Here is a 10,481-nt window from a genome sequence, read left to right on the forward strand (position 1 = left end):
GGATTGCCTAACCCAGGGATCACCAAACTCTTCAGCTTGTCAGCTGCTTCATGAAGTTTCAGATTATTCATTGACCCCCATTTATTATATGAAAATAATTTAATAAATACTACTTTAACTAATAGTACTATGAATAATAATAACAACATTGACACCTTAGGGGTTGATACTGACCACTTTGGAGAACCCCGGCTTAATCTATTTCAAATGCAGCTCCTCAGGAGATAGCCTGATTTGTTTTCTGTAGGTCTAAGGACTTGCTTGTCTCAACTCACCTCCAATTCTTGAGTGTGAATATTATCTGGGATGGGAAAAAATGTTAAACACTTAATAGTGCCTAATTTTTTTAAATTTGTTAAGTTTTTTGTTTTGTTTTATCAATGGGGTGTAATTTGCAAGAACATTAGATTATTATGTAATGACTCATCCAAAATTTGTAGAAATAGATACAGAGGTTTTCTAGTCACATGGTATTTTATTTTTTACAATCCTTGCTTGTATCAGGTTTGCACTGCCTTCAAAGCCCCAATTAATCCTTTTCTGTTCTCCCCAACTTCAAGCTCTCCAGTAAACCTAATGCACTACCTGTCTGCCCTCCAACCCTTTGACCCCTATCTGTAGCAATATCTAACCCTATCTGTAATCAATATTAGCAAGACAATGCTGCAGATAGTAACAATAAAACTTTGAGACACAGAGCTGAATTTAACACCCAATACCCACTTTTCCATTTCCCCAAGGCTGACATAGATATTAAAGGTGGAATAAGCAAATGAACATTAAACATTTGAGAAAGAATGCAAATAAGATGTTCATGTACTCACTCCAATTCATCACCTTCCTTTCTGTTAACAGTAACAACCTCCCACCTCTGAATCTTGCTAGATCATAAAACAAACATTATGTTTTATTAAAGTTTGCTTGATTACAGATTACAGACTATGATCTCCTACATAGATCCTAAACCTGTGACTCCCTTGCCTGCCCAACCCCAAACCTGAAGTCCAATTTATTACAAATTACTAATTTTGGCATGCTTCTCTGGAACAGACTGCTTTCAAATAATTAAAGCCATTATCTGGTTCTGAGAACAAGCATGTAGCTAGGAACATAATTGCCTGGAGGGGCATTTAAGAAATGAAGAGGTAACTGGGAAGATCAGAGAATACAGCTTTTCCAGTAGGGTTGTGCTACAATTTCCATCATCTCAGTATAGCTGGGAGATGGGAGCTGGTCTAAAACATACTAAAAGCACTTGGCTTGGGAAGATCCCTAATGCACAATTTTTGAATGTAAAGAAAATAAACTGAGTCTAGAGTCATTCCACCCCAGATTTTCATTTTGCTTTTCCAACCTAAATGGCTGAGAATGAGCTTTTCATTAACTCTGTCTTTTCATTTGTAGCAATGTGGTTCTCAATAGTCCCTTTAGGACAGGGAAATGCCATTGAGAAGTCCTCTCGGCACTTAGAATGGCCAGCTTTTATAGCACCTTGCTGCTATGTTTTACTTCTATGTATGTGATAAGGGGAAATGTATTTTGTCCCCCAATTTTCCTTTTTATACCAGGCATTGAATAGATGTATGGCTGTGAGAGCTGGACCATAAAGAAGGCTGAGCGCCGAAGAATTGATGCCTTTGAACTGTGGTGCTGGAGAAGACTCTTGAGAGTCCCCTGGACTGCTAGGAGGTCAAACCAGTCAATCTTAAAGGAAATCAACCCTGACTGCTCATTGGAAGGATTGATAATGAAGCTCAAGCTCAGATACTTTGGTCACCTAATGCGAAGAGAGGACTCTTTGGAAAAGACCCTGATGCTGGGAAAGATTGAAGGCAAAAGGAGAAGAGGACGGCAGAGGATGAGATGGTTAGATAGCATCACTGAAGCAATGAGCATGAAACTGAGCAAACTCAGGGAGGCAGTGAAGGACAGGAAGGCCTGGCGCAAGACCTGGGGTCACGAAGAGTCAGACACGACTTAACGACTGAACAACAAATTGAATAGATGCAGTTTTTCTTGGCACGGAAATAATATGCTTATGTGCTATCAGTGGCTAGCTGATAAGTGTTGGGGTTGTGAAATGTTACTACAAAAACCCTGAGGAGGAGAGAGGATTCATTCCTACCTCTTGGAGAGCCATGAGAAGAGAAGGAAAATGAGGGAAACAGGAAAAAAGGAGGGCTACAAGCCGCTCCCACACAAAGCAGCAAAGCTAGGCTGCAGCGAAGCCGCCCCTCCCTTTATGCTCGTGTGAGACAGGCTTGGTTGAAACCCCATGTTTTCCAATACCCCTTCTTTTCAACCTTGCATGTCTCTGTGTCCCACAATATTTAGTTTTTCTCTTAATTTCTGATAACCTCTCGACAACGGCTTCGTGAAGATGTCTGCTGTCATGTCTCCTGTGGGACAGTAGTCTAGTTGGATTAACCCTTGTTGTTGCAACTCTCTCACCACATGATGCTTTACATCAATGTGCTTAGTTCTCCCACCTACTTTCTCTGACTGTGAAAGTCTGATGCAACTCTGATGGTCTTCAAAGATTTGTATAGGGGTTGGTTCGTCTATGCCCATGTCTGCAAGCAATAATCTAAGCCACACAGTCTCATTACATGCATCTGTTGCTGCCACATACTCTGCTTCAGCAGAGCACTGTGCTTTTGTGCTTTGCTTGTGACTTCTCCAGCTCACTGTTCCACCCCCATAGAAAAATACATAGCCACTAGTGGACTTACGGTCAGCAATGTTTTCTGCCCCATCTGCATCTGTGAATCCCACTAGTCTGGGATTCTCAGTGGCTGGCAGTTTTAGTTTTAGGTGCATGGTCCCCTTTAGGTACCTTCCCACCTCTTGACACCAGTCCAGTCTCTCTGTGTGGGCATGCTTGTCTTTCTGCATAGAATGCCCACTGCAGCTGCAATGTCTGGTCTAGTGGTGGTGGCTAGATACAAGAGTTTTCCTATGGCACGTCTATATTCATTGTTCTCTGGTAGGAGATCGCTGGGTTCTTGTTACTTGTGGAAAGCTGTCTCCATCGGTGTAGGCGCAGGATTGGCATTTTGCAATCCTAAGCTTTCCAACAGTTCTAGAATCTTTTGGTTCTGACTTAGAAGAAATCTCCCATCTTCTTCTCTCTCGATCTGGATTCCTAAGTAGGAGCTGGCACTGCTCAGATGCTTCACTTCTACTTCTCTATTTAGTTGAGAAACAATATCATTAAAACCCCTCTTGTTATTGTGGCAAATCATTAAATCATCCACATAACAAAGTATATACACATCCCTCCCATTTCTGTGTCTTGTGTATAGGCAGGGATCAGCTTTTCCTTGAACAAAACCCTGGTCAAGAAGTATTTGGTTTAACTTCTTGTTCCATGCTCTGGCCGCCTGCTTCAGGCCTTCTGAAGCTTGCAAACGAGATGTTTGGTATTGGGATTAGTGAAGCCTGGAGGCTGTGTCATGTAAAGTTCTTCTTCTATCTCCCCATATAAAAATGCAGTTTTAACATCTAAGTGTTCAACGTCCATGTTCCTGGATGCTGCTAGACTTAGGAGCATTCTAATTGTGGTGTGTTTCACAACAGGAGCAAAACAGAATTTCTGTCCTGAGGTTGAAGCTAATAAATGCAACAAAACTGTATTTGCATTGTCTCTTGGAGTTCTTTGGGCTGAACCTGACATCAGTCTCACCAGACTCTACCCTAGTTCCCAAGCCAGCCAGCCACAACACCATGAATTCCTTAGGGAGGTGCCAGCTTCATCTTCTTGAACTTCCCACGCTCCTGTTGGGAGCTAAGAACACGCTTATCTCCCTGAGCCTGGCCTTCATAAGTCCATTCCATCACAGATTCAGAGCTATTCTGGAAATCTCAGGGGAAGTTATTAGAAGAAGGGTTGTTCAAGCATTGGCAGAATTTTTAAATTGGGAAGAGATCAATGAGATTGATAAGGTGTATTGGGTAAATTCATGTTATGCAGCAATAAGACATGTACTAAGAGATGTGTTTGTACACTTCACAAAAAAAGAACCAGGGATCAAGTTCTGCAATGGCATTTTACTACCAGATTGAAGACTGACAAAATGAAACTAATCATATTAAAAGAAATTCCCATCAGAATCTTACGCAAGAGAAAGGCCTTTTTTTTTTGATGGAGGTACTGAAACAGAATATTTTGTTTTATTGGGATAAACTGGAGGGAGTGATTTTTACTTTCCAATAGAAAAGATTTTGATTGAATTCTGTTCATAATGCCAAAGAATTTCTGGAAAAATTTAAAGGAGACCTGGAGGAGATACAAGTGGAGGAGGATGAGCAGACCATCTTAAAAGCCAAATAGGTCCAGGCAGAAGATAAAAAAGAGACCCTGAGTTGGGTGCCACAGGTATAGACTTTTCTAAAGTACTGGCTTAATTGTGGATTATAAATGGCTAATGTGGAACATAAATGGAGCAAATGCTCCACAGAAGAAAAGTGTTTCACTATTTAAAAAAACTTAAATAAGATGTAATTTGTTTATAAGAAACTCTTATTAGAAAAAAGGATATAAAATACTTGATTTATAAGAATTTGGACAAGTATTTATTTTGGCAGGTCCAAAAAAAGTTAATGGAGTTGTGTTATACGTCAATCCACAATTAAAACCAAAATTAGTATTGGCTGATGAAAATGGTAGATTGTTGAAGTAGAAGTCAAACTATGGGGAATTAGAACATTCATCTTGGGACTTTACACTCCAAATGAAGATAAAGGAAAATTTTTAAAATGTCTTATAGAAAAACTGACAAATGTTTCTTATGAAAATTGGTGCCTGATGGGAGATTGGAATGGAGTGGTTTACCCACAATTGGATAGAACATCAGAGAAGGAAGTTAAAAGGAACCAGGGTAAACTACCATTTTTTTGATTTGATGGACAATTTATCTTTAGTGGATATATGGAGACAGAAAAATGGCACTTGTAAAGAATATACTTATTTTTCAGAAAGACAGATCATTCTCAAAGATAGACATGATTTGGATTTCAAAGGCTCTGACTGTTAATACTTCTAAAGTGGAGATTTTACCAAATAATTTTTCTGATCATAACCCAGTGAATTGGACTGTTAAAAGGAAATCTAATTCATTCAGATGGAGACTAAATGAAATGTTGCTGCAAAAGAAAAAGATAGTGAAAGATTGTAAAAAAAGATTCATGGATAATTTTTTAGATCAATTTAAATAAAGGTATGGATCCAAGAAAGGTTTGGGATGCAAGCAAAGCTTTTATTAGAGAATATTTCATACAGCATAATGTTGAGTTCAAAAAGAAGAATCAAGAAAAAATGCAAAATATGTTGAATGAGATAAAGAAGAAAGAGGATGAATTAAAGTTAACACCAGAAAAATTAAGTATTTCAAACCAAATTAAGCTTTTACAGCAATAGCTATCTATGTTAACAGTGAGAGAATTGGGGAAAAAAAATGAACTATGCCAAGCAAACAAACAAAAAAATGAATTTGCAAACAAGCTGGGGAGATAGTTGGCATATAAATTAAGAAAGGAGAAAGAAAATTACAAAACTTCAAGAGGGTGATATTGCAATAATGGACAATGAGACTATACAAAACGTTTTTCATCAGTATTACTCTAATTTATACAAAAGACAAGATATCTCTCTGGAAAAAATAGATGACTACTTAAACAAAATTTGCCAAAGCTTTCAGATAAGCAAAGATAGATTATGAATGGACCTATAACAATAATGGAAGTATCTGAAGCTATTAAAAAGATGAAACCAACTAAAGCACCAGGACCAGATGGGCTTCTGGGATCATATTATAAAAATTTTGAGGATGACATTCTACAACCGCTCCAATCTATAATGAATTTTATATTGGTGGAAAGTGCCATGCCAGAGTCTTGGAAGGAGGTCAGTATAGTGTTATTACGTAAAGAAGGACAAGATTTGACTTTAACTAAAAATTTTAGACCAATATCAGTATTGAATAATGACCATAAACTGTTCACAATTATTTTAACTGCTAGATTGAAAGTTATATTACAAGGATTTATTTATGAAAATCAGTGTGGATTTTTACCTAAAAGACAATGAAAAGATGATGTTAGAATGGTGTTGGACATTATAGATTATTTGGAACAGCATAATGAAAAACAAGCTGCATTAATCTTTTTGGATGCAGAGAAAGCTTTTGACAACTTAAATTGGCCTTTTATGTTTAAAGTTTTGGGAGATATGAACGTTGGAGAGAATTTTATAAAAGGAGTAAAATCAATTTATACATCACGGCCTTACGGCTTTCAGGAGCACTGCCCCACAGTGAGACTCTCTTCCTTAGGTTGGGCTCTAGGGATCATTTGGGATTGTTGCTGTTGACCAGCCTCCCTGCCGAATAGCAACCTCCCTGCCTGAGCTCCTCTTTGCCATGGCTCCCTCCTTGTGGAACATTTTCCCTAAGGAGTTAGGCTCACCCCTTCCCTGCCGTCATTTAAGAAGTCCCTCAAGATCTGGTTGTGTCATCAGGCCTGAGGATCTTTGGGAACCGGGGACATTTTTAGATGGCTCTACTGTAATTGATATTGTGCTCTCTCTGTGGGGTTTGTATATTTTAAATCTTTTTTTAAATCTTTTTTTTTAAAATGTGTGATACTGTTTTTTATACTAATAATAACTTATCTTTTTATAGTGCCTGTTTTTATTCACTTGTTATTTTATTTTAATTGTTGTACACTGCTTAGAGTTGCTTTGTGTGAGATGGGCAGCTATAAAATGTGATGTATAACTAAATAAATGATGTATAAACACATCACAGAAAGCACAAATTATTGTGAATGGAGACTTAACTAAATCATGTGAGATACAAAAGGGAACAAGACAAGATTGCCCACTGTCTCCCCTTTTGTTTATTTTAGTTTTGGAAGTTTTGAATAGAGATATAAGGAGAGATGAGAAGATAAAGGACATACAAATAAAAAAAGACTCATATAAGTTGAGAGTCTGCGGATGATTTGGTATTGGTTTTAGAGGACCCCCTGAAGGGGATTGAAGCTTTAAAGAAAAAATTGAAAGGATTTGGTGCTTTGGCTGGTTTTAAAATTAATAAATAAAAGACTAAAATGTTAAACATATGAAGATACAAGAACAAGGAGAACTGATGAACAAAATGGGTTTTAAGGTAGAAAAAAAGGTTAAATATTTGGGGGTGAATCTGACAAGTAGCAATTGTATGTTGTTTCAAAATAATTATGTTAAGACTTGGAATGAAATTAAAAAAGATATGTTAAGATGGGAAAAATTACAATTGTCGTTGTTGGGAAGAATTTCAGTAATTAAAATGAATGTTTTACTTAGAATATTATTTTTGTTTCAACCAATACCTGTTATGAAAACTGATGTTCCATTTAAACAATGGCATAAAGATATATCTAAATTTGTGTGCCAATGTAAAAAACCAAGAATTAGGTACAAAATTTTACAAGACGCTAAAGAAAGAGGTGGTTTGGGTTTCCTGAATTTGAAGGTGTACTTTGCAGCTTGTTTGGTTTTGATGAAAAAGTGGATCACTTTGAGAAATAGAAGGTTATTGGAACTAGAAGGGCATACTTAAGATTTGGGTGGCAGAGCTATTTATGGTACAATAAAGTTAAAGTTAATGTAGATTTTAAAAATGATTTTATTAATCATGCCATATTGAGAATATGGAATAGATATAAATCTACGTTGTCTTCGAAGGTTCCTTTATGGTTGTCACCGCAAGAAGCTTTTTATAGAAGAGAAATGATAACTGAAAATAAATGGTTAACTTAAGGTAACTTATTGGAATTTTCTCAAAGGGATTTTAAGTTAAAGACAAAAGAGGAATTGATATCAGAAAGATACATGTGTGAATGGTTTTCCTATGTACAATTACAAGACTTAAAATAGATAAAAGGGCTTATGGTTTTGAATATGGTAAGACTGAATTTGAAGCAGAATTATGTACGAATTATGAACATGTTATTGCAAAGATGTATAAACTTTTACTGAAACTAGAGGCAGAAGATGAACAAGAACTGCAATGATAAAATGGGCTAAAAACTTTGGCTACAACATACAGATGGAACAGTGGGAACCTATGTGGCAGAAAGGATTGAAAGTTAAATTGTGTTATAATCTTAAAGAGAATTTTTATAAAATGATGTATTGTTGGTACTTGTCACCAGATAAACGGTCTAAAATGTATAAACGTACTTCAGATGTATGCTGGAAATGTGAACAAGAAGGGAGATTTTATCATCTCTGGTGGACTTGTAAAAAAGCAAAAAACTTCTGTATACAGAAGATTTTAATGATTAATATTCAATTAAAACCAGAGACTTTCCTGTTGGGTTTGATGGATAAAGTTGGAAAAAACTCATGGAACTTTGTTTTCATATATGATCACAGCAGCAAGGCTTTTATATGCACAGAGGTGGAAAGACATTACCTACAGCGGAGGAATGGATGGTGAAGCTGATGGAATTGGCTGAGATGGCGAAATTGATGGGTGTGACTCAAGATAAGACATTGTGTAATTGTAATGCTAACTGAAAACTTTTTTGGTCTTTTTGTGGGAAACAGAAAAAAATGAAATCATGTTGTACGGATTTGATGTTTAGAATATGGGTTAATAGAAATAATGAAAGTTATGGTTTAAATTTAGGGTAAGAGTTTGATGTATACTGTTACTTATATCTGTTGCAAGGAGGGTCGGAAGTCATTTTTTTTTTCTTTTCTTGTTTTTCTCTTTTTTTCCTCACTTTTGATCTCTACTATTTTCTCCTTTTTCAATTTTCTTTCTCATCTTATTCTTTCTCTCAATATTGTTTATATATATTTTAAAGTTATATATAGAGAGTTATATATATTTTAAAAAAGAGACAGCGTGAGTGTGCACATGTGAAGGAGGCTTCCCACATACGCAGATCTGAGCTCTCAGATAAAAGTCAGGATGTAAATGTTCCCCCTCCTTGTGGGAGAGTTGGGCGGTGATATAAATATGATTTATAAATAAAATAAATAAATAATAAAATAATATCTAAATGTGTAAAAAAAAAAGAGGAGCTACCTGTGTAAAGTTTATGCAGCCATAGGGAGAGTAGACTGGTACTTATAACTCCATCAGGTGTTAGAAAACCACTGCATAAACAGGATGTACTGATTTTCCTTGAAATGGACCCTTAATAAAATATACTCTCAAATAGATTTAAAGTCAAGATTTTAATAGTAGCAAATATAATTTCAAATCTCCTAATTTTGGTATTTTCCTAGGTGTATGTGTATGTGTGTGTGTGCCTTTTTAGTTAATCTAGATTCCAGGTGACTACATAGACAAATCCATGCAGTTTTCTTGGCATTATTTTCAGAAGAGGTTTGCCACTGCCTTCTTCCTAGGACTGGGAGAGAATGACTGGCCAAAGATCATTCAGCTGGCTTCCATGCCTATAGTAGAACTAGAACCCAGAATCTCCTAGTCCAGTATCATAACCACTAGATCAAACTGGCTCTCATAGAAAATTAGCATTCCAATTTTCCACTTCAGTACTATTTTCAGCTCTTTTCAAAGACAGCCCATCAATCTTCTGTTTTGAACCATTTCTGCCAAGCATTTTAAGGGTATATAATGTTAGAAAAATCTGGGTATAAGATTTGATCCTCCTTTCTGCTCTATAGGAAGAATGGGATAAATTCATTATCTGTCAAACAGACTTCTGGGCATTGGTCTTTTGAATTTTTTCCCCCAAATAGTATTATTTAATACTAGTAACAATGCCATTAAAAGCTCTGGATTTAGAACACCTGAAAAGAAAGTACTAACTGCAATTCTGGGTAAATTATCTGCTAAGATTAAAAAAAAAAAAATTGACAATTTTCCCCAAAGCTCCATCTAGTGGCCTATTTATTGAGCATTCTGCAAAGTGTTGTTTTTAAACAAGGAGTTCAGTGACCCTCTGAATGTTGTCAATATCCTTTACTCCAAGTTTCTAGTAAATATTAAGTTGGCATTGAGAAGGACTTAACTATCCAAAATACAAGGAGTTCCTTGTTGTACTGTATTCTTGACTCTGGCACTGACTTTTCTTGTCCTCCTTGTACCCTAGAATGGGGAAAAGAAAACAAATCTAAAACATTATGTGCTCCAGAAACTCCACTTGAGTAGCACTGCTTGTCTTTTAAACAGCAAGAAATAAATCATGCTTTGATTTCACAATGCTTATTTTCAGCCTAAGTACGTATGGTTATCAAGGTTTCAAACTCAAGTTTGTTCCAATAGCAATACACCTATTCCATTATACCTGTATATTCTTCCTACAATGCAGGGGATGTTCAAATACGATGAGAATCTGTTAATCAAAAGTAAATTAAAAACAGTTGCATTCTTTATAAAAAAAAATAAGGCATACACACACACACACACTCTGAAGATAATCAGACTACCTAATACTGATACATAGGAAATGATGTATAT

At 36.2% G+C, this 10,481-nt stretch overlaps 1 protein-coding gene across 1 annotated transcript in view; it reads right to left on the bottom strand.

The window, feature by feature from the left end:
• The window catches only part of GDAP1L1 (ganglioside induced differentiation associated protein 1 like 1), a 59,046-nt gene extending 53,443 nt beyond the window's left edge, over nt 1–5,603 (bottom strand). The window contains exon 1 of the mRNA XM_025167785.2: nt 175–5,603. The gene's annotated coding sequence lies outside the window, so the exon portion shown is untranslated. The remainder of the gene's footprint in view (nt 1–174) is intronic.
• Between the last annotated feature and the right edge of the window lie 4,878 nt (nt 5,604–10,481).

Source organism: Python bivittatus, unplaced genomic scaffold (assembly GCF_059951505.1).
Source record: "Python bivittatus isolate LINGU-HERP-01145 unplaced genomic scaffold, Pbiv_v1 ctg000700_np1212, whole genome shotgun sequence".
Taxonomy (NCBI): domain Eukaryota; kingdom Metazoa; phylum Chordata; class Lepidosauria; order Squamata; family Pythonidae; genus Python; species Python bivittatus.